This window comes from Chlorocebus sabaeus, chromosome 15 (assembly GCF_047675955.1).
Source record: "Chlorocebus sabaeus isolate Y175 chromosome 15, mChlSab1.0.hap1, whole genome shotgun sequence".
Taxonomy (NCBI): Eukaryota; Metazoa; Chordata; class Mammalia; order Primates; family Cercopithecidae; genus Chlorocebus; species Chlorocebus sabaeus.
Genome location: NC_132918.1, coordinates 26,728,758 through 26,753,197, shown reverse-complemented (window position 1 = coordinate 26,753,197; position 24,440 = coordinate 26,728,758).

Genomic DNA, 24,440 nt, shown 5'->3' with positions numbered 1-24,440 from the left:
TTCCCCTGCACATGTTCTCTTGCCTGCCACTCTGTAAGATGTGTTTTGTTCCTCTGCTGCCTTTCACCACAATTGTCAGGCCTCCCCAGCCAGGTAGAACTGTGAGTCCATTAAATTGAACTTCGTTTTCTTTATAAATCACCCAGTCTTATGTATTTCTTCATAGCAGTATGAAAATGGACTAATACACCACCTCACTAGCTAAGAATAGTATGTATCCCCAAAATATATTGTTTGCTTTGCTGTAACAATCTTTCAGGTAGAGCTCCTGTCTAGTGTCTTGCTACATTTCCTATCACTCCATTTTCACACTATTATGTAAAATAAATGTTAACTTTAATGTTACTCACTTCAGTTTCCTGTTTATACCTCTTCAGTTATTCCCCTTTGTTTTCATTATGAAGCCAACTTCTGAAGCATGCTATTCCTTCGGGTGCTCAAGGTCCAAGGTCTATAACAAATATTATCTCCCTCTCTATCTCTATCTCACTTACTTGAATCCTAAAGCACTATTAATTTTGCCATCTCAATATCTCAATGGCATATTTGCATGCACATTGTATTAACATAAAGATAACACTTTAAAAGTTAAAAAGAAGTGAGCTGAACAAGAATACTGAATAGAAGCTTTCACGGATTACCCCTCTGTAGGAACACCAAAATTTACAACTAAATACATGAAAAAGAACCTTCATAGGAACCATAGGTCAGGTGAGTGATTACAGTACCTGGTTTTAACTTCATAGCAATAAAAAAGGCACTGAAGAGATTAGGAAAGACAGCCTTGAATTGCCAATTCCACCCCTTCATTCTTCCTTGGCAGCAACCACGTGGTAGAGAGAATCTGTCCCCTTACGGGTGGGAAAGTACAGTGATTGCTGGACCTTGCATTGGAACTGAGTGCTGCCCTACCGCAGCAAAGACCAACACAGGACAGAACTCAACCAGTGTCCACAGAGGGAGCTTGTACACCAGCACTAACCAGAGGTGAACTGTCCATCCCAGTGGTCAGAACCTGAGTTCTATCAAGTCTCACCACCAAGGGATAAAGTGCTCAGGGACCTAAATTAACGTAACAGACAGTCAAGGCCACAAGGACTACAATTCCTAGGAATATTCAGGTACTGGGTTGGGTTTTGAGCCAATAGATTTGGGGTGCACATAACATGGTGAGATACCAACTGGTGTGGCCAAGGAAGGGATTGGATAAATATGAAAATTAAAACAAAAATTTAACAAGTTATTGAAATAAATGATAAAGGAAAGACCACATATCAAAATCTATGGTATACAGTGAAAACAGTACTAAGAGTGAAGTTGATTTAAAGCAATTAAGTGCGTAAATCAAACAAGTAGAAACACATCAAATAAACCACCTAACAATGCATCTTAAAGAAATGAGAAAGCAAGAGTAAACCAAATTCAAAATGAGTGGAAGAAACAAAGTAATGATCACAGCAGAAATAAATAAAATTGAAATGAAGAGAACAATACAAAAATTAACAACACAAAAAGCTTTGTTTTCAAAGATAAATAAATATGACAAACCTTTAGCCAGACTGAGAAAAACAGAGAGATAATCCAAATAAATAAAATCAGAGATGAAAAGGAGACATTACAACAAATACCATAGAAATGCAAATGATCATTCCTGACTACTATTAACAAGTGTATGCCAATAAATTGGAAATTCTGCAAGAGGGTAAATTCTTAGACATATACAGCCTACTAAGATTGAACCATGAAAAAATCCAAAAACTGAACCAAAGAATAACAAGTAACAAGATCAAAGTCATAACAAAATGTCTCTATGCACAAAAAAGACCAAGAACCAATAGCTTCACTGCTGAATTTTGCTAACATTTAAAAAGCACTAATAACGATCCTACACACGCTATTACAAACAAACAAACAAACGAAAAACAGAAAAAAGAATACTTTCAGACTTATTGTGAAATACCAGTACTGTGCTGATACCAAAACTAGACAAATGTACACCCCCCCCAAAATAAAGGAAATTACAAGCCAATATCCATGATGAACATTGATATAAAAATTCTCAAGAAAATACTGGCAAATCAATTTCACCAACACATTAAAATGCCACTCATGATGACCGAGTAATATTTTTCCCAGAGATGCAAGGATCCTTCAACAAACACAAATCAATCTATGTGATACTTCATATCAAAAGAATAAAAGATAAAAAACATCATTTCAATTGATGCTGAAAAAGCTACTGGTAAAATTCAACATCCCTTCATAAGCCTTAAAAAATACTGAATATAGAAGGAACAAAACTCAAAACAATAAAAGCCACATACAACAGACCCATAGCTAATATTATACTAAATGGGGAAAATCTCAAATGGGTCCATGAGACACTTTGATACAGGAATGCAATGTATAATTATTACATCAGAGTAAATTGGATTTTCATCCCTTCAAGTATCTATCCTTTTTCTGTTTTACAGACAAATTATTGTTAACTATACTCACCCTGTTATGCTACCAAATTCAAGATCTTATTCATTTTATCATACTATATTTTTGTACCAAATATTCTTTCCCACTTCCCCTTACCACTACCCCTCCCAACTTCTAGTAGCCATCATTCTGCTCTCTTTAAATAAAAAATAAATAAATTTTAATAACTTTGGAGGTACAAGTGCTTTTTGTTTGCATAAATGGATTGTATAGTGATGAAGTCTGAGATTTTAATGCACCCATCACCTGAGTAGTGTACATTATACCCGATACGTAGTTTTTTAAATCCCTCCTCCTCCTCCCATACTCCCGCTTTTGTCTCCAAAGTCCATTATATTACTCTCTATGCCTTTGTATACTCATAGCACAGATCCCACTTGTAAGTAAAAACATATGGTATTTTGTTTTCCATTCCTGAGTTATTTCACTTAGAAAAATGACCTCCAGTTCCATCTATCATGTTGCAAAATACATCATTAAGTTCCTTTGTATGGCTGAGTAGTATTCCATGGTGTATATACACCACATTTTCTTTATCTATTCATAGGCCAATGGGTAATTAGGTTGGTTCCATAACTTTGCAATTGTAGATTAGTCTGCTGCAATAACATACGTGCACAGGTATTTTTTTGATGTAGTGACTTTTTTTTCTTTGGGTATCTCCAGTAGTGGGAATGCTGGATTAAATGGCAGATCTACTTTTGTTCCTTCAGAAATCTCCATGCTTTCATGGAAGTGCTCCTAGTTTACATTCCCACAAACAGTGTATTAGTGTTCCTTTTTCGCTACATTCACACTCAATATCCATTGTTTTTTGACTTTCTAATAATGGCCACTCTTACAGGAGTAAGGTGGTGTCTAATTGTGATCTTAATTTGAATTTGCATTCCCTTGATGATTAGTGATGTTGAGCTTTTTTTTTTTTTTTCCTTATGTTTGTGGGCCATTTGTATATCCTCTGTGAAATATCTATGTAATTTGCCCAGTTTTTGATGAGATAGTTTATTTTCTTTTGATTTGTTTGAGTTCCTGGTAGATTCTGGATTTCAGCCCTTTGTCAAATGCATAGTTGCCAAATATTTTCTCGCATTCTCTGGGTTGTCTCATTACTCTGATAATTATTTCTTTTGCTAGACCAAAGTTATTTAGTTTAACTAGGTTCCATTTATTTATGTTTATTTTTGATCCATTTGTTTTTGGAGTCTTAGTCATGAAATCTTTGCCTAAGCCAATGTCAGAAAAGTTTTACTTAGATAATCTTCTAGAACTTTTCTAATTTCAGGTAGCAAATTTAAGTCTTTGTTCCATCTTGAGTTAATTTTTGTATAAGGTGAAAGATAAGGATCCAGTTTTATTTTTGTATATATGGCTAGCAAGGTTTCCTAGCACCATTTATTAAATAAGGTTTCCTTTCTCCAATTTGTGTTTTTGAATGCTTTGCCAAAAATTATTTGGTTATAAGTATTTAGTTTTATTTCTGAGTTCTCTATAATGTTCTATTGGTCTAAGTGTCTACTTTTATAATATTACCATATTGTTTTGGTAACTGTAGCCTTGTAGTGTAACTTGATGTCTGGTAATGTGATGCCTCCAGATTTGTTTCTTTTGTTTAGGATTGCTTTGGCTATTCGGGCTTTCTGCGGTTGCATATGAATGTTAAGATTTTTTTTTCTAATTCTGTGAACAATGATGTTGTATTTTGATAAAAATTGCATTGAGTCTTCGGATTACTTTGGGAAGTATAGTTATTTTCATAATATTGATTCTTCTAATTCAAGAGCATGAGATGCATTTTCATTTGTTTGTGTCATCTATAATTTATTTCATTAGTGGTTTGTAGTTCTGATTGTTGAGAACTTTTAAATCCTTGGTTAAATATATTCTTAAGTATTTTTTTTTGGAGCTATTGTAAAGGGATTGAGTTCTTGATTTGATTCCCACTTTGGTCATTGTTGGTATATAACAATATTGCTGATTTGTGATCATTTATTTTGTAACGTGAGACTTGAGTAAATTTATTTATCAAATCTAGGCAGCTTTTGGAACCGTTTTCTAGGTATACTATTACATCATCAGCAAACAGCAATAGTTTGACTTCCTCTTTGCCAATTTGGATGTCCTTTTATCTCTTTTTCTTGCCTGATTGTTCTGCCTAGAACTTCCAGTACTATATTAAATAGAAGTGGTTAAAATGGGTATCTTTATTTTGTTCCAGTTTTCAGGGTGAATACTTTTAACTTTTCCCCATTTAGTATAATGTTGGCTGTGGGTTTGTCATATATGACTTTTATTACTTTGTAATTTTATTACTTTGCAATTTTTATTTATTTATAATATTTATAATATAATATTTATATTTATAATATTTATTACTTTGTAATTTTTATTACTTTGCAGTAATAAAAGTATGCCTTGTCTGTTGAGGGTTTTTATCATCAAGTAATGCTGGATTTTATCAAATGTATTTTCTGTATCTGTCGAGATGATTATATGGTTTTTGCTTTTAATTCAGTTTATGTGATATATCACATTTATTGACTAATGTATTTTAAACTGTCCCATTATCACTAGGATGAAACCTACTTGATCATGGTTAATTATATTTTTGATGTGGTGTTAGATTCAGTTAGTTCATTTTGCTGAGAATTTTTACATCTATGTTTATCAGGGATATTGTTCCGTAGTTTTCTGTTTTTGTCATGTCTTTTCTGGGTTTTGATAATAGGGTGATAATGGCTTCAGAGAATGAGATAGGCAGGAGTCTCTCCTTTTCAATCCCTCAGAAAATGTATCATTCCATTTTCATACTGCTGTAAAGAACTGCCAGAGAAGAGGTAATTTATAATAAGAAAGAGGTTTAATTGACTCACAGTTAAGCATGGCTAGGCAGGCCTAAGGAAACTTAAAATCATGGCAGAAGGCAAAGGGGAAGCAAGGCACCTTCTTTCTGGAAGGTGCCAGGAAGGGGAAGTGCTGAGCAATGGGAAAAGAACCCCTAATAAAATCTTCAGATCTTGTGAGATCTACAACACTATAATATGAACTGCATGGGAGAACCCCAATCACCCCCTGCCATGATCCAGTTACTTCCACCTGGTGTCTCCCTTGACATGTGAAGATAATGGGAATTAAAGTTCAAGATGTAATTTGGGTAGAAAGCAAAGCCTAACCATATCATTCCACCCCAGGACCTCCCACATTTCATGTCATTTTCACATTTCAAAATCAATTATGCTTTCCTAACAGTCATCCAAAGTCTTAATTCATTTGAGCATTAATCCGAAAGTCCAAGTCCAAAGTCTCATCTGAGACAAGGCAAATCACTTCTGACTATGAGATTGTAAAATCAAAAGCAAGTCAATTACTTCCTAGATACGATGAGGGTGCAGACATTAGGTAAATACACCCATTCAAAATGAGAGAAAGTGACCTAAATTATGTGGCTACAGACCTCATACGAGTCTAATTTCTGGCAGGGCACTCAAATCTTAAAGTCCTGAAACGATTTCCTTTGGCTCTATGTCTCATCTACAAGTCAGGATGATACAAGAAGTGGGCTCCCACAGCCATGGGCAGCTCTTCCCCTGTGGCTTTTTAGGGTACAGCCTTCAAACCTGGCTGTTTGCACAGGCTGGGAATAAGTGTCTATGGCTTTTCCAGGTGCACAGTGCAAGCATTCAGTGGATCTATAATTCTGGGGTCTACGGGATGGAGGCCTTCTTCACACAGCTCTACTAGGCAGTGCCCCAAGGGGATTCAGTGTGGGGGCTCCAACCCCACATATCCGTTCTGCAATGCCCCAGCAGAAGTTCTACTTGAGGGCTCTGCTCCTGTAGCACACCTCTGCCTGGACATCCATGCATTTCCATACATCCTCTGAAAAGTAGGTGGAGTTTCCCAAGCCTCCATTCTTGTCTTCTGTACACCTTCAGGCTCAACACCATGTAGAAGCCACCAAAGCCTGGGGCTTGCACTCTTTTGAGCCACAGCCTGAGCTGTACTTTTCCTCCTTTTAATCATGACTGGAGCAGCTGAAATGCAGGGTACCAAGTCCCAAGGCTGCATACAGCAGTGGGGTCCCAGACGTGGCCTACAAAACCATTTTTTTTTTCCTCCTAGGCCTCTGACCCTGTGATGGAAGGGGTTGCTGCAAATATCTCTTATATGCCTTTTTTTCCCCCATTGTCTTGGCAATTAACATTTAGCTCCTCATTACTTACACAAGTTACTGCAGATAGCTTGAATTTCTCATCAGAATTTTTTTCTTCTTCTACTGCATTGTCAGGCTGCAAATTTTCCAAACTTTTATGCTCTCTTTCTCTTTTAAACATAAGTTCCAATTCCAAAATATCTGTTTTTGAATGCGTAAAATTTGAAGGCTATTAGGAGAACCCAAGTCACATCTTGAATGCTTTGGTGCTTGTACTTTTATTCTGCCAGATACCCTAAATTATCTCCCTCAAGTGTAAAGTTCCACAGATCTCTAGGGCAGGGGAAAAATGCAACCAGTCCCTTTGCTAAAGCATAGCAAGAATCACCTGTATTCCACTTCCTGACAAATTCCTTATCTCCATCTGGTACCTCCTCAGCCTGGACTTCATTGTCCATATGACTGTCAGGATTTTAATCAAAGTCATTCAACAAGTGTCTAGGAAGTCTCAATCTTTCTCACATCTTCCTGACTTCCTATGAGCCCTTCAAACTTTTACAACCTCTGCCTGTTGCACAGTTCCAAAGTCATTTACATATTTTTGGGTATCTTTATAGCAGAACACCACTCTCTGTGGTATCAAGTTACTGTATTTGTTCATTTTTATACAGCTATGAAGAACTGCCTGAGACTGGGTAATTTAGAAAGGAAAGAAGTTTAATTGACTCATAGTCAGCATGCCTGAGGAGGCCCCAGGAAACTTACAATCATTGCTGAAGGCGAAGGGGAAGCAAGGCACCTTATTTACAAGGTGCCAGGATATAAAAGGACCAAGCAAAGGAGAAAGAGCACCTTATAAAACCACTGGATCTCGTGAGAACTCACTCACTATCATGAGGACAGCAAGGGGAAAACTGCCCTCATGATCTGATTACCTTCACCTGTTCTTTCCCATTGCATGTGGAGATTATGGGAATTATAATTCAAGATGGGATTTGGGTAGAAACACAAAGTCTAATCATATCAAATAGTTTCAGAGGATTGGTGCCAATTGTTTGAATGACTGATAGAATTCATCTCTGAATTTATCTGGCCGTGATTTTATTTGAAGGTTCTTTTAAAATTTCTGGTTCAGTCTCACTACTTATTTTAGGGTTGTTCAAGGTTTCTATTTCTTACAGATTTAATTTAGGAGGGTTGTATGTTTTCAGGAATGCATCCATTATTTATATATTTTCTAGTTTGTATGTATAGAGGTGTTGATGTAGTCTTGAGTGGTATTTTGTGTTTTTGTGGTGTTGGTTGCAATGTCTCCAATTTTATTTCTAATTGAGTTTATTTGAATCTTCTCTCTTATTGTTTAATTTAGCTATTGGTCTATAAATTTGCTTATCCCTTCAAATAATTAACTTTTTGTTTCATTGATATTTTGTAGTTTTTATGTCTCAATATCGTTTGCTCTACCATAATCTTTGCTATTTATTTTTAGCTGCTTGTTTAGTTTTTTCTTTTTTCTTTAGTTCGTTGAGGTGTGACATTAGTTGTTAATTTGTGATCTTTCAGACTTTTTGATATAAACATTTAGCACTATAAGCTTTCCTTCTAACCCTGTGTTTGCTGTATCCCAGAGGTTTTGATAACTTGTGTGACTAATCATGCACTTTAAAGAATTTTTAAATTTTCATCTTGATTCTATTAACTCCAAAATTATTCCAAAGAAGGTTGTTTAATTTCCATGTATTTGTATAGTTTTCAGTGTCCCTTTTTGAGTTGATTTCTAGTTGTATTTGTATTCTACTCTAGTCTGAGAAGACACTTGAAATGATTTCAATTTTCTTTTCTTTTTTCTTTTTTGGACAGTGTCTCACTCTGTCACTTAGGGTGGAGTGCAGTTGCACAATCTCAGCTCACTGCAACTTCCACCTCCGGAGTTCAAATGATTCTCATGCCTCACCCTCCTGAGTAGCCTGGATTACAAGCATGCACCACCACACCCAGCTATTTTTTTTTTTTTTTTTTTTCAGTAGAGTCATCGTTTCACTATGTTTGTCAGGCTGCTCTGAAACTCATGGCCCCAAGGCATCTGCCCACCTCAGCCTCTCAAAGTGCTGAAATTACAGGCAAGAGCCACTGCTCCTGGCCATAATTTCAATTATCAAAAATTTATTGAGACTTGCTTTGTTTCCTGTCATACGGGCTAGCTTGGAGAATATTCAATGTGCTGATGCAAAGAATGCGTATTCTGCAGTTCTTAGGTAGGACATTCTGCTTATACCTGTTAGATCCATTTGTTCTAGAGTGTACTTTAAATTCGTTGTTTCTTTTTTGACTTCCTATTTCGATAATCTAGCTAGTGCTGTCAATGGAGTATTGAAGTCCTCCATTACTATTGCATCGCCATAGACCTCATTTCTTAGATATAGTAGTAATTGCTTAATGAATCTGGGAGCTCTAGTGTTACATGTATATAAATTTATGGTTGTAATATCCTTTTGAATTTATCCTTTTAAAATTATATTATAATTATCTTTGTATTTTTCTTTATTATTGTTGTTGCTTTTAGTCTGTTTTATCTGATATAGTAACAGCTATTCCTGCTTGCTGTTGCCTTCCATTTTTGTAAAATATCTTTGTTCAACCACTTTAACTAAAGTTTATACAAATACTGATATATTAGGTAAGTACCTTGAAGACAGCAAATGTTTGATTTGTGTTTTTCTTTAATTCATCTTGCTAATTTATATCTTTCAAGTGGAACATTTAAGTTAATTACATTCAGTGTTAATATTGAGATGTAAGGTGCTATTTCAGTCATCATGTTAATTGTTACTAAAATACTTTGTTTTCTTTATCGTGTTGTTTTTTTATAAGGTTTGAGGTGTTTAATCTGTTCAAGAGATTATATCGTGATTCATTTTAACCTTTTTTTTCAAGATTTAGAATTCCTTTCAGCATTTCTTATAGGGCTGGTCTGGTAGTGACAAATGCCCAAAGTGATTTTATTCGTCCTTCATTTATGAAACTTAGTTTTTGTCTCATGCATCCGTGTGAAGAGACCACCAAACAGGCTTTGTGTGAACAACATGGTTGTTTATTTCACCTGGGTACAGGTGGGCTGAGTCCGAAAAGAGAGTGGTGGGACCATCATCAGTTCTTACAGGTTTTGGGATAGGCAGTGGAGTTAGGAGCAATGTTTTGCAGGCAAAGGGTGGATCTCACAAAGTATATTCTCAAGGGTGGGGAGAATTACAAAGAACCTTCTTAAGGGTGGGGGAGATTACAAAGAACCTTCTTAAGGGTGGAGGAGAAACGAATCACAATGGTGAAATGTCAGCATCTAAGGCTATTTACACTTATTTTGTGGATCTTCAGTTGCTTCAGGCCATCTGGATGTATATATGCAGGTCACAGGGGATATGATGGCTTAGCTTGGGCTCAGAGGCCTGACAGTTTTGTGGGATACAAAATTTTTGGCTGACATTTATTCTGTTTAAGGAGGTAAAACACAGGACGTCAGCCACTCTGGCTGGTCAGATTTCTGCTAAAAAGTCTTATTTCAGTCTGGTATGTTTTCCTTATAGGTTATCGGATGTTTTTGTCTTAGTGCTCTCACAATTCTTTGCTTCATGTTAACTTTAGGTAACCCAGTGACTATATACTTTGGTACATTTTGTGTTGAATCTCCCAGGAGTTCTTTGCACTTCTTGCATTTGGATGTCTAAATCTCTAGCAAGGCCAGGGAAATTTTCCTCAATTATTCCCTCAAATGAGTTTTCCAAAATTTTACATTCTCTTCTCCCTCAGGAACATGAGTTATTTTTAGGTTTCGTCATTTTACATAATCCCGTGTTTCTTAGAAACTCTGTTTATTTCTTTTGTTTTCCTTTTCTTCACTTTTGTCTTTCTGGGTTAATTCAAAAGCATTGTCTTCAATCTCTGAAAATCTTCCTTCGACTTTTTCTAGTTTATTGTCAAAAATTTCTGCTGCACTTTTGAATTCCCTAAGTGTGTCATTCATTTCCAGAGGTTTGATTACTTTTTCTTTAAAATATCTATCTCTTTAGAAAATGTTTATTTATTTCCTAAATTATTTTTTACATTTATTTATGTTGATTTTCACCTTTCTTTGGTATATCCTTGAGTATCTTGATAATCAACCTTATGATTTTTTTTGTCTGGTGTTTTAAAAAGTTTATCATTCTTTGGATTCATTTCTGAAGAGCTAGTGTGATTTTTTGTGGTGGGGGGTGTTACAGAACTCTGTTTTGTCATATTACTAGAATTATGTTTCTGGTCCTTCTCATTCGGGAGACTATTTCTTCTAATTATTCTTGAGTTTATTTTTAATTTGGATTTTTAAAAAATCTATGTTTTCTCTTTAGAACGTGACTTTAATGTATATATTTTACTGTAGCCTATTTTGGCTCTTGGTTGTTTCAGCGGTGAAGACTGTGTATGAGTTTCTTGGTTATAGATAGTCTGCATTAGTCAGAGTTCTCTAGAGGGACAGAACGGATAGGATAGATGTATATACGAAAGAGAGTTTATTAAGGAGTATTGACTCACACAATCACAAGGTGAAGTTCCACAATAGGCCATCTGCAAGCTGAGGAGCAGGAAAATCAGTGGGAATCCCAAAACTCAAAAGTAGGGAAGCAGAGAATTCAGCCTTCAGTTTGTGGCCAAAGGCCTGAGAGTCCCTGGCAAACCACTGGTGTAAGTCCAAGAGTCCAAAAGCTACCCACCCAAATTGAGACGGGTCCACTTCTCCTAGCACACTGGCTCAAATGTTAATCTCCTTTGGCGACAACCTCACAGATACACTAAGGAACAATACCTTACATCCTTCAATACAATCAATTCGATATTCAATATGTGTATGAGGAAGTTCTTGGTCCCCATCAGATTGGAATGGCAGAAGTCTCTTATGTGCTTAGTGTGTAATCAAGTTCTCGGTCCCTATGGGGTTGGAATGGCAGAAGTCTCTTGAAGCTTATGTCACTCCTCTGTGTTATGCACTTTTTAAATACTGCTTTTTCTAAGTATTTTATTTATTGGGTTGAATAGTTCAAGCTTCAAGCCAGAGGGGAGATGTTGCTGAGTAGAAACCAGCTTTAGCTAAAAAAGGTGAGTAAATGTAATACCTAATGGTGGGCAGAGGTCCCACCTTGACAGAGGTGACTAGAAGAGCTCTCATGAAATGCACTGAAGACTTATCAGGGGGAAATGTTGGAGCCACCTTATCTCATCTCCCTGGCCAGCAGGAAAGCAACCCATCTCTCAGTCACACTTCTGACTCTGCATCTGGCTGTTCATATCAGATAAGCACCCCTTTTTATCTGCAGGAATGTTGATGTTCCAAATAGAGAGGACTTGGGTGTTTACCTGTCATCCAAGCCTGAACCTGAAGGTTTCTTCTCCTGTGGGGATGCAGTCACACTTAACTGTTTCAAAAGGCTGACTACAGACACACCAATGCTGAGCCCCTATGGGAGAAGCACCAGCTGTGTCTTCAGTGTTGGATGAAAGGGAAAAGAAATCTTCTCCAAGACCATTCATGAGCACCAGGGCTACCAGACTCTTGAGTTAGAGCTAAAGACTTTTCACAGTGAGCTCAACATGGCAAATGTACCTCTTCTGAAAGAAACTTCCTATCAGCAGAAATATGTGCAACTTTTTTGTACCTGATTGCCATTTATATGTCTTTTTTTGAAAAAATGTCTACTCAGGCCACTTGCCCATTTTTTAATCAGATTATTTTTGATCCTGTAGAGTTTCTTAAGCTGCTTATAAGATCCTATTATTAATCTTCTTCAGATGGATAGTTTGCAAATTTTTTCCCACTCTGTGGGCTTTATCTTCACGTTGTTGATCACTTCCTTTGTTGTGCAGAAACTTTCTAACTACATGTGATCCTATTTTTTTATTAGTGTCATAGTTTTAGGTATTAAATTTAAGTCTTTAATATTTTGAATTGATTTTTGTATGTCACAAGAGATAGGGGTCTGGTTTCATTGTTTTCCATAATGATATCCAGTTTTCCCAGCACCATTTATTGAAGAGACTATCTTCTTCCCAATGTATGTTCTTGGCATCTTTGTTGAAAATAAGTTTATTGTAGATGTATGAATGTTCTTCTTCTGGGTTCTTTACTCTGTTGCTTTAGTCTGTGTATCACTTTTTATGACATTTCTATGCTTCTTTGATTACTATAGCTGTGTAGTATAATTTGAAGTCAAGAATGAGATTCCTCTAGTTTTGTTCTTTTTGCTCAAGATGGCTTCGCCTGAGTCTTTTGCGAAAACATATAAATGTTAAGATTGTGGTTTTTGTTTTTTTTCTTCCTGTGAGGATTGTCATTGTTATATTAACAGGGATTGCAGTGAATCTTGATTGTTTTGGGTTGTATGGACATTTTAAATGTGAGTTATTTCATTCCAGGAAGATGGAATATCTTTTTTATTTTTTGTGTCCTCTTCAGATTCTTGAATCAATGATTTATAGTTTTTATTATAGACATCATTCAATTCTTTCATTAAGTTAATTTCAAGATATTTTATTACATTCATAGTATGGTATATGGGATTACTGTTTTGATTTCTTTTTCAGCCTCTTTGCTGTTGGTATATAAAATTGTTAATGATAGTTGTAAGCTAGATTTTGTATCTTGCAAAATTACTACATTTGTTTATCGGTTCTAGTAGTTTTAATGTTTAGGTTTTTTCTAATAGAAGATCATATTATTCACACACACACACAAAAATAATGATTTGATTTCTTTCTTTCCAATTTGGATGCCCTTTATCTGATTCCTCTATTTAGGACTTTCAATGCTATGCTGAATTATAGTCATGAAAGTGGACATTCTTGCTGTGTTCCAGACCTTAAAGGAAAGGCTGGAGTTTTACTCAATTAATATGATACTAACTGTTGGTCTGTCACATATGGCTTTTATTGTGTAGAGGTATTTTGCTTCTACACTTAGCTTTTGAGAGTTCTTATCAAGAAGAGGTGTTGAATTTTATCAAATCCTTTTTTAGCCTCAATTGAAACTATCATGTGGATTTTGTCCCTTTTTTTAATATATAACGTGTGTCACATTTATTGATTTGTGTATGTTTAAACATCTTGCATCCCTGGGGAAAAATCTCAGTATGTCATAATCAATGACCTTTTTAATGCGTTGGTGATTTTTTTGTTATTACTTTTTGAGAATCTTTACATCAATGTTCATAAAAAATATTGGCCTGTAGTTTTCACTTTTGATGTGTCTTCATCTGGTTTTGGAATCAGCATAATATTGGACTCATACAATAATGTTTTTTATTTAAAATTTTTCTACTTGTTTGATGTAGGTGATTTGGATTGTAAACTTTCTCATTAGTACAGATTTTGCTATATATCATAGGTTTGGGGATGTGGTGTTTCCATTATTTGTTTCAGGAAGTTTTTAAATTTCCTTTTCAATTTACTCATTAACTCATTGGTCATTCAGGAGCATATGGTTCAATTTCTATGTATTTGTATAGTTTCTAAAATTTCTCTTGTTATTGACTTCTAGTTTTATTTAACTGCTATCAGAGAAGATACTTGATATAATTTCAGTGTTTTTTAATTTTTCAAGATTTTTTTTTTTGTGGATAACATATGGTGTATGGGATAGCCTTGCGAATGATCCACGTGCTGAGAAGAATGTGTATGCTGCAGCTGTTGGATAAAATGTTCTCTAAATATCCATTATGTTATTTGGTCTGGAGTATAGATTAAATCTATAGTTTCTTTTTGGATTTTCTATCTCCATAATCTCACCAAAGCTGAAAGTGAAGTGCTGAAGTCTCCAGTTGTTACTGTATTGGAGTCTGTCTTTTTCTTTGTCTCTGTTAATATTTGCTTTTTAAATCAGGTATTCTAATATTGGGTGCATATATATTTACAATTTTTATCCTGTACAATTGATTCATTTATCATTATATAATGACCTTATTTGTATATTTTTGAAATTTCTGTCTCGAAATCTATTTAATCTAAGTATGGCCATTGCTACTTAAAAAAAATCCATTTGCATGTAATTTCTTTTTTCCATCTCTTTATTTTCAGTTTGCATTTGTCTTTATAGGTGAATAGTGTTTGTTGCAGACAACAGATTTTTGGATTTTTTAAAAGCCTTTCATTCACTCTATTTGTTTTCATTGAGGATTTAGTTGATTCACATTTATTGTTATTGTTAAAAAGTAAGGACTTACTCGTCATTTTGCAATGTTTTTCTGGTTGTTTTGTGGTCTTATGTTCCTCCTTTTCTTTCTCTCTGTGTTCTTTTTAGTAAAAGAAAGGTGATTTTCTCTTTTCTTGCTTTTTGATTTTATGTGTCTGTTGTATGTTTTTGATTTGAGGTTACCATGTGGCTTTCAAATAAAATATAGTAACCCATTATTTTAAGCTGATGACTATTCAGCACTGATTGAATAACCAAACAAGCAAAGAGAAAACTAATACATTATTTATACTTTAACTTTTTTCACCCGGATTTTTAACTTTTGTTCTTTGTATTTATATCTTATTATAGGGTCCATGTCTTGAAAAGTTGTCGTGGCTATTACTTTTGATAGACTAATCTATTAGTCTTTTTACTCAAGATATGGGTAGTTTATGCACCACAATTATGGTGTTATACTATTCTGTGTGTTTCTTTGTTCTTACTATTATCAGAGAGTTGTGTACCTTCAGATGACTTTCTGTCATTCATTGATGGCTTTTCTTTCAGACCGAATAATTTTCTTTAGTATTTCTTGTAGGTCAAGTACTCTGTTGAAGAAATCCTTTAGCTTTTGTTAGTCTGGGTAAGTCTTTATTTCTCTTACTTGCTTGAAGGATATTTTTGCTGGATGTACTGTTCTAGGATGAAAGTTCTTTTCTCTTTCTTTATTTTAAATATGTCATGCCATTCTCTCCTGGCCTCTAAGGCTTCCACTGAGAATTCTGCTGCCAGATATATTGGATTTCCATTGCATGCCATTTCTTTCTTTTCTCTTGCTGCCTTAAGATTATTTATTCATCCTCGTCTTTTTGGAGTTTTATTATTAAATGTCTTGAGGTCTTGAGGGGTGTTATATTTGCTTAGTGTGTTCTTTAGTATGTTAATTCATTTTTCAGTTCCAGAATTTCGACTTGATTTTTTAAATTATATTAATCTCACTGTTAAATTTATCTTTCAGGCTTCTGAATTCCTTCTCTGTATTTTCTTGAATTTTGTTGAATTTCCTCAAAACAGCTATTTTTGAATATTCTGTCTGAAAGTTCACATGCTTCTGTTTCTCCATGTCCATGATTGATCCTTCATGCTTTATTTAGGTTTTTTATTTATTTTTTTATTGGTGAGAGCATGTTATTCTGGATGGTCTTGATCCTTTTGTATGTTTTTCGGTATTGAAGCATTGAAGAGTTAGGTATTAATTTTAGTTTTCACATTCTGGACATTTTAGACCTGTCTTTCTTAGGAAGACTTTCCAGATATTCATAGGGACTTGAGTGTTGTGAGCCAAGTTTTTGATCATGCAGTCATACCTAAATTAGGGACATCCCAATCTCTGCACTGCTGTGATTCTTGCAGACTAATAGAGGTATTGCCTTGGTAGTCATGGGTACAATTCAGATGAATTATCTGGATTACCAGGTAGAAATTCTCTATTTCTTCCTTTTTATTCTCCCCCAAATAAGCAGTCACTCTCTCTATACTGAACTGCCTAAAGCTGGGTAAGGGATGACACAAGCACCCTTATGGCAATTACCACGTAGACTGTGCTGGATCAGACCTGACGCCAATACAGCAGTTGTGTTCTTCCCTTCATGGTGGCAAATTCTCCCTGGTATTTGGTAGATTCAGAGATGTCATTTGAGAGCCAGGTCTTGAATTTGGAAATGATAGGAATCTACCTGGTGCTCTGTTCTACTGCTGCTGAGCAGGCACCCAAGCCACAAGCAGATTTTTTTTTTTTTTTTTTTTTTTTCCCATTCTTATATTCCCTTTTCATTAGCAGAGTAGTCTCTCCCCATGGCCACCACCATCCCAGGCTCATTGTGAGTACTGCTTGGCACTACAAGTGTTCATTTAATACCCAAACATTCTTCTTTAGCCAGGTTATCATGAATGCTTCCAAGCCTGGGACTGTCCCTGCAGGCCAGTGGTATCTTCTCTGGCACAGGACAGGTCTAGAAGTTCTATCTAAGACCCAACACCTTGAATGGGGATCCCCAAGAGCCTGCTTTGTTTTCTACCCCACTTTGTCCAGGCTACTTCTTATGGTGCAGGACCAAGTCCTCTTCAATTTTCTGTTTGCATTTGTTAAATGGAAGGAATGTTTCACTGTAGCCACCACAGCTTGGAATGTGCTGGGTTACACCTAAAGCCAGCATGTCTTAGAGTCTTACTCAAAGCCTATAGCGAGTACTGCATGAGTACCAATGCTGATTATTCAGAGCACAAACCTGTTAGTAGGTGGTGAATCTTGCCTAGACTGACTCCTTTCCTTAAAGGCAGTGGATGGATACCCTTCTGGACCAGGGTGTGTCATTTGGGAGCTAGGTCCTGGAATGGGGGCCTCAAAATTCTCCCTGGTGCTCTATCGTACTGTGAGTGAGTTGGTATCAGAGTTGCAAGTAAAGTTATATTTCCTCTTCCCTCTCCTGTCCTCAAGGGCAAGGAAGGATTCTCTCAGAGGTGTGAGCTCTGCTGACTGCAGACGGTGGAAGGGTGATGCAAGCACTCTTTGGCTGCCTGGACTGGTGTTTCACTAATTTGCATGCCCCCAAGCCTACTGGCTTCAAGCCTTGCCCAGCACCAGGAATGGTCCATGTATTACGGTCCTTGTGGCCTGTGTATTTATTTTGTATCGTGCACTTTTACTTAATTCATGTACTTGTTCTAAGAGCTTTTTTGGTGGAGTCTTTGGGGTTTTATGTAAAAAAGATCTCGTCATCTGCAAACACAGACAGCTTTATTTATATTTTTCATATTTTGATATCTTTTATTTCCCAATTACTTTGACTGGTGCTTCCAGTACTATATTGAATAGAGGTGGTAAGAGTTGGCATTCTTATCTTGTTCCTGATCATGGAGAAAGAGATTTCTATATGATGTTACTTCTGAGCTTGTCAGGAAAGCCTTTTATTATGTTGAGGTACATTTCTTCATACTTAATTAGTTTAGAATTCTAATCAGAAAGGGATGCTGAAGTTTTCTAAATGCTTTCAATCATAAAATACCCTCCAAAGCCTAAGCAATATTGAGAAAAAAGAACAAGGATGGAGGAATCACACTATTGACTTTAGAATATGTTATAAAGCTAGAGCATAAAAAGAGTAGGATACTTATATTTTCAAAGCAGGTTATATATATATGTGTATATATGTGTATATATGTATACATATGCATATATGTATATATACACATATGTGTATATATACATATATATGTGTGTGTATATATATGTCAGATGAGAAAATCTTGAAATAAACCCATAGATATAAGACTAGTTTTTGACTAGCATTCCAAGAACATATAATGGGTTGGGAAAACTGGATATCCACATGTAGAATAATTAAACCACATTCTTGGCTTACACCATATGGAAAAATCTCTAAATGGATTAGGGACTTAAATGTAAGGTATGAAACTGTAAAACTCCTAGAAGAAAATATAATGATAAAGTTTCTTGATAATAGTGATGGACTGTGATTTTTTTCCATACAACTCTAAAAGCATAGGGAACAAAAAGGAAAATAGACAAACAGAATTGCATCAAATTTTAAAGCTCCTGCACAACAAAGAAAACAATCAATAGATTAAAGAGGCAACTCATAGAGAGGGACAAATTATTTGGTAGTCATATATCTGATGATATGTTAATATCCAATATGTATAAGAAATATGAGCAACTCAATTACAAGTAAACAAATAACCTGATTTAAAAAATAGTCAAAGGACCTGCATAGACATTTCTCAAAAGAAGGCTTATGGCCAACAGATATATAAAAAAATGCTAAACAACACTAATCACCAGCAAAATGCCAATCAAAATCATAGTAAAATATCACCTTACAACTGTTAATATGGGTATTATCTAAAAGACAAAATATAGTTGTTGACAAGAATGTGCTGAAAAGGGAATTTTTGTGCATTTTTAGAAGGGAGTACAAATTGGAGCAGTCATTGTGTAAAATAGTATGAAGATTCCTCAAAAAAATAAAAATAAAAGTACTATGATGCAGCAATATCCCTTTGGAGAAAAAATTTAAAAGAAATAAAATCAAATTGTTAAAGAGATATTTGCACATACATGTTTATTGATGCATTATTCACAATAGACAAGATATGGAATCGACCTATGTTTCCATTGATGGATACATGTATAAAGAAAATTACACACATACTAAAATAGTTTTGGGTCTTAAAAAAGAAGGAAACACTGTCACTTATAGCAATATGAATGAACCTGGAGAACATTATGCTAAGTGAAATAAGCCAGACACAGAAAAACAAATACTGTATGCTGTCACTTATATGTGGAAGCAAAACAGTATCAAATATATAGAAGCAAAGAGTAGAATAGTGGTTGTGAGGAGTGGGGAGATGGGGAAATGGGAAGATATTGATCAAAGGGAACAAAATTTCAACCAGGCAAGCTTAATGAATGCATGTAATATACAGCCTGCTGACTATATTTAATACTGAATTGGTTATTAGAAATTTGCTAAGACACTAGTTTTAAGAGTTCTCACCACACACACACAGAGAAAAGACATGAGGTCATGGATATGTTAATTAGCTTCAATTGTACTAATAATTTCACAGTGTTCACATGTATCAAAACATTACATTGTATACTGTCATTGTAAATATGTACATTTATTTTGTCAACTATACTTCAATAATGCTAGAAAAATGTATTATAAATGTGATTAAGTTTCTGACTGAATTTGAAAAAAGAAAGTTAAATTTAATGAAAAACCAAAATTAATTAAAATTAGCAATTACACAGCCTTCTTTCCAGATATCCACGGAGGCACCTTCTTCATTTCTTTCAGGTTTTTACTTAAATGTCACCACTTAACAAAGACTTTCCTACCTCTTTATTTAAAAGTTACATCTAGGCTTCCACCTGTACCTTTCTATTTCAATGCCCTACCCTATTTTTCATATTCTTTGTTGCATTTATCACCTTTACTTATTTAGCATATTTGTTGTACATATTTTTTTCCTCAGATTTAATGGTCAGGCAAACTGACTCTCCTTTCTCATGGAGAGGGACGAGATCACAGTGCAGAAAATGTGTTGAAAAATACTGTGGTTGCCACAGTCAAATAGACATGGGCACAAATAAGCACAATAAAATAGTTAAAGAACCAATATTAAGGAATATTCAGGCTATACATAGACATCATACATTATCTCACCAGCTGTTAGTCTAGTACAGATAACTTAGAGAGGAAGTCAAGGTAACGTAAAAGTTATTCCAAGGTCAGTGATCTTTCTAATAATGCCAATATTGTAGAAAAAGAGTCTGGTATAGTATCTACCCTTACTATCTATTATAACTGATATCAACATTAGATATACAATGTAACGCTTTGTAAAGACAGGCAGAAAATAAAAGTAAATTGAAAGATCAACCTTCTCTCTCAGTAACATAGGATCAGGAGAACAACTTAAAAGTATATAGGTGTTTTTAACAAAACAGAACCAGAGAATCCCCAGATGATAGTATCTCTCCTAGAAAAAAGAAAAAAGAAAAAAAAAGAAGGGTATCAGTAGGCTATTTTTGAAAGCAATGTCTGTTAAAAATACCTTCTGTTCTCTGTTCTCCCAGTGTATAACTCATGAGTGTGTAAGAATTTGTAGTTTATATTTAATAAAACGTGTTCTATATAAAGTCTTATTGTATTCTGGAATAAAGTTATAGAGTGTAGTTCAGGGCTGTGAAGTGGTGAGGAGTTAGTAGTGTTAATTGTTAGAGAAAACAATTTACTTAATTTTAAACATATATTCTTAAATTTAGAAACTTAACTAAAAGATGGTTTCTGTGGGTCACTTTGAACTAAAAATTAAATATTTATTACTAAAAATAAATGTATAATACTGAAATCTCATTTAAATTTATATTTTGAAAACATAGAGATTAAAGATGATTCTCCAATTAAGGTTTTCAAGAAAATATATGAATCATTACTCTAAATGTGTAGTTCAATCACATGAGAAAATTAGATTTTTCAAAAATAAACAATATGAGAGCCTATGATCCTTAAAAGTATTCTGTTAAGTTATAGTCAAGACAATGATATATAATTGAATCAAATTAAGGTGTTAAAATGTGTGTTGTCTATGCATTTTTAATGCAGTTTTAACATGTACATGGAGAAAATGATGCTTGCCTTCAAGGAATTTAAACTTGATAACATGTTAAACTGTTAGAGGAGTTCTTATACAATAGATTTTATGTAGTAAGGGACATTGTAGTAGAAAGTAGGCTTGCTTTATTAGAAGAAAGAAAATTAAATTTATTATGTGAGCTAGTCCTTGACGTATAAGATGGATTTCAATAGTTACAGAAATTGTAAAAATATGTATTCCAAAGAAAGACTGACATAAGAAATCCCGACACCAAGAACAAGCTGAGGCTAAGAAGTATGTATATGGTAGTTGATGTGTAGTTCAATTGGACTAAAATTCTCTCTTATTTTTATTCTTTTCTTTATTACTACTATTATGATAATTATTTTGATTACCTAAAATGGGAAGACAAATCTGGGAAGGATATTTCAGTTGAACATAGTAATGGAAGGAGCTCCAATTTTAATCTTTAGATTATGCTGAGCCTTATAATTTTCAGCAGTAGCTGATATTCACAAAAGTGTCTATAAATGAACCTAGTGCATCATTTAACATAAGAAATTAGATATGTGTAAATTATTATAATATCCACACAATTATAATAGTCATATTAAAATAGAAGCTTTGAAGCTCATGTTACTTAATCAAGACATATATACCAAAAATAACTTCCTTAAATAGAATGTACAATTTTTATAGAAATTAAATACTCTCAAAGCATAATAAAATTAGATTTAGTGTGAAAATGGCAAATTCTTGATACCATAGCAGATATTGTTTAAATTATTATTTAAGGCAACATTCATTATTTATACCTTAATATAAAATATGTATAGAGCTATATATTTATATAATTTATTGATACCAGTGTATACAGATGCTTTTATTCTGTAAAGCAGTAATGCTCTAATTTGAAATGTTTAAGATGACTGATTAGAAGCATTTCAAGTACATCTCATCCACTTAGAAAAACCTTAGTAATGTATAGACAATATAATACTTTGAATACATTATCCAATAAGAAACATGGCAGTTTAACAGAAAAAGAAGAAGAAACTCCAAAAACTAGGAAGAAAAGAAACAGGCAATTGGTGTGACTGGAATTGGCTGGGAATTCAAAGTGACTTCCCAGTACAGATGAGAATGTGTAAGTGTTTCTCTGCAGTCCCCTTTTCCACTGGGGAAGAAGGCCATCCAGGCCATAGGAGAGCATCTTGACACTCCTAATTCCTGAATCTTAGGGAGCAGCCAAGAGACTGTGAGAAGAAACTTCTCAAGGCAGAGAAATCACTCTGGGTCCCACGCAGTTTCTGAAACCTAACTGGCTATAGCAAGATGTCATCCTTATTCCTACACTTAGCAGGCTGTGTGCAGTCCTGGGAACCTGCACTAGTCCCATACATTAGGGAAACAGGTTGCTCATTGTGGAACCAAGGCATGAGTTGGAGGTGGCTTTTACAACCAGAACTGAGAAGTAAACATAGTGTAGGCTACAGCCATCGGTGCTGGAAGTGGGTATTGCCACCAGAACATAAGCCAGACAAGAGTTGCTGTGAATATTTGGTCTTAAGCTGGATGGGGACTTACATAGCCTGGGCCTGAGTTTCAGGCTAGATGTAATCTCCTGGGTCTGACAGGCTAGACAGGTCAGCTACAATAGCCAAGATGGATTCGGACTGGAATGTGAAAAGGACACAAGTCTCCCATCTGCCAGTAAGATCTGTGACCACTAGGATTAGTCCCACCCTTCCTGTGGCAGGACCTTAGCACAGTTGTGGTCACCCTGCACTCAAGCATTCTGCCAGACAAAGCTGGTGGAGGCATTTGCATTTAGGACTCCTGAGTAACAGCTTACCTCACGTAGCTCTACCAGGCTTTGCCTCCTCCCATGAAACAGAGTGTAAGATCCAGGGCCCTGGGGGCTCCGCAACCCAATTCACGGCCTAGATCACTGGAGTACTCTTCCGAGAGAACTGATGTTGACCATAAACGCTCTACCACTATCAACTCAGTTTGTTTCTACCTGCAAACAACAGCTACTGGCCTGGAGGCTGACCCACACAGCCTATTGAACCACAGACAACACAAGGTTCAGTGTTTGGGAACCAAAATAACATTTTATCACCATGCAACCACCATTGAACATGACATGCTGTCTGCTCAAGAGCTTGGATACCTGGAATCATCAAAACAGGTGCCAGCATGTGTTGGCCCAAGGCACAAGAATAGATGTACTTAATCCAGCACCCTCACCACTGAAACCTGAAGATGGGCTCATCTGGTGTTTTAGTTTTTCAACACAACTTTACCAAAGTCCCCACCACCAATAACCTGAATTGATGAAACCACAGATACCACTACACTGCATATAGCCAAAAAAAAAAAAAAAAATTCTACATATACTTCACTATGACATGTATCCAGAAGCAAAACCAAAGGACTCTACCCAATGAACATTATAGGCACATCCTCAAGCAAAAGTACACCTTAATAAAAGTAAATTCAAAAATAAATAAATTCAATAAATAATAAAAACTTTTACACCATGTGCAGATAAATCAAAATAAAAACATAGGAAACATGCAAAGCAAAGTAGTATCACACCCCAAAGATATAAAATAATTATCCACCAATGTATCTTAATAAAAATCTTCAAAATTTCAGGAAAAGAATATAAAATATTTATTCAATGATGTACAATGGGATGCAAGAGAAATCGAAAACTAATACCAGAAATTTAGAAAAGTAATTTAGATTGTGAATGAGAACTTTACCAAGGAGACAGATATTTTAAAAACAAGTAAGCAAGAAATAAACAAAAAATTCTGAAATTAAAAAAATTTATTGATAAAAATACAAAACACATTTGAAAGCTTCAATCATAGACTAGACTGAGCAGAAGAATAAGTTTCAGAACTAGAAAAGAAGTATTTTGAAATAATCTAGTTAGAGGTAAACAAAGAAAAAATAATTAAACAGAATGAAGAAAGACTTCAAAATCTTTGAAATAACATAAGGCAACCAAATTTATGAAGTGTTGGTATTCCTGAGTGTGAAGAGAGATCAAGAAGTTTGGAAAACCTGTGTAAGAGGTTATATATATATATAAATTTTTTTATATATATATAAAAACTGTGTAAGAGGTTATATATATATATAAAGTTTTTATATATATATAAAAACTTCCCGACTTCAGCAAGAAATTTGCACATTTAGATATAAATGAAGGTCAGCAATCCTCAAGGAGACAGGATACAAGAAAGACTTTGACGTGGTACGCTATAATAAGACTATCTAAAGTCAAACCAAAAAAGCAAATTCTGAAAACAGCAAAGGCATCTGGCAACCTAGATGGAAACTCTACCATACTAATGGTGAGCATCGCAGCAGAGACCCTACAGGACAGAGGGAAATTGGCTG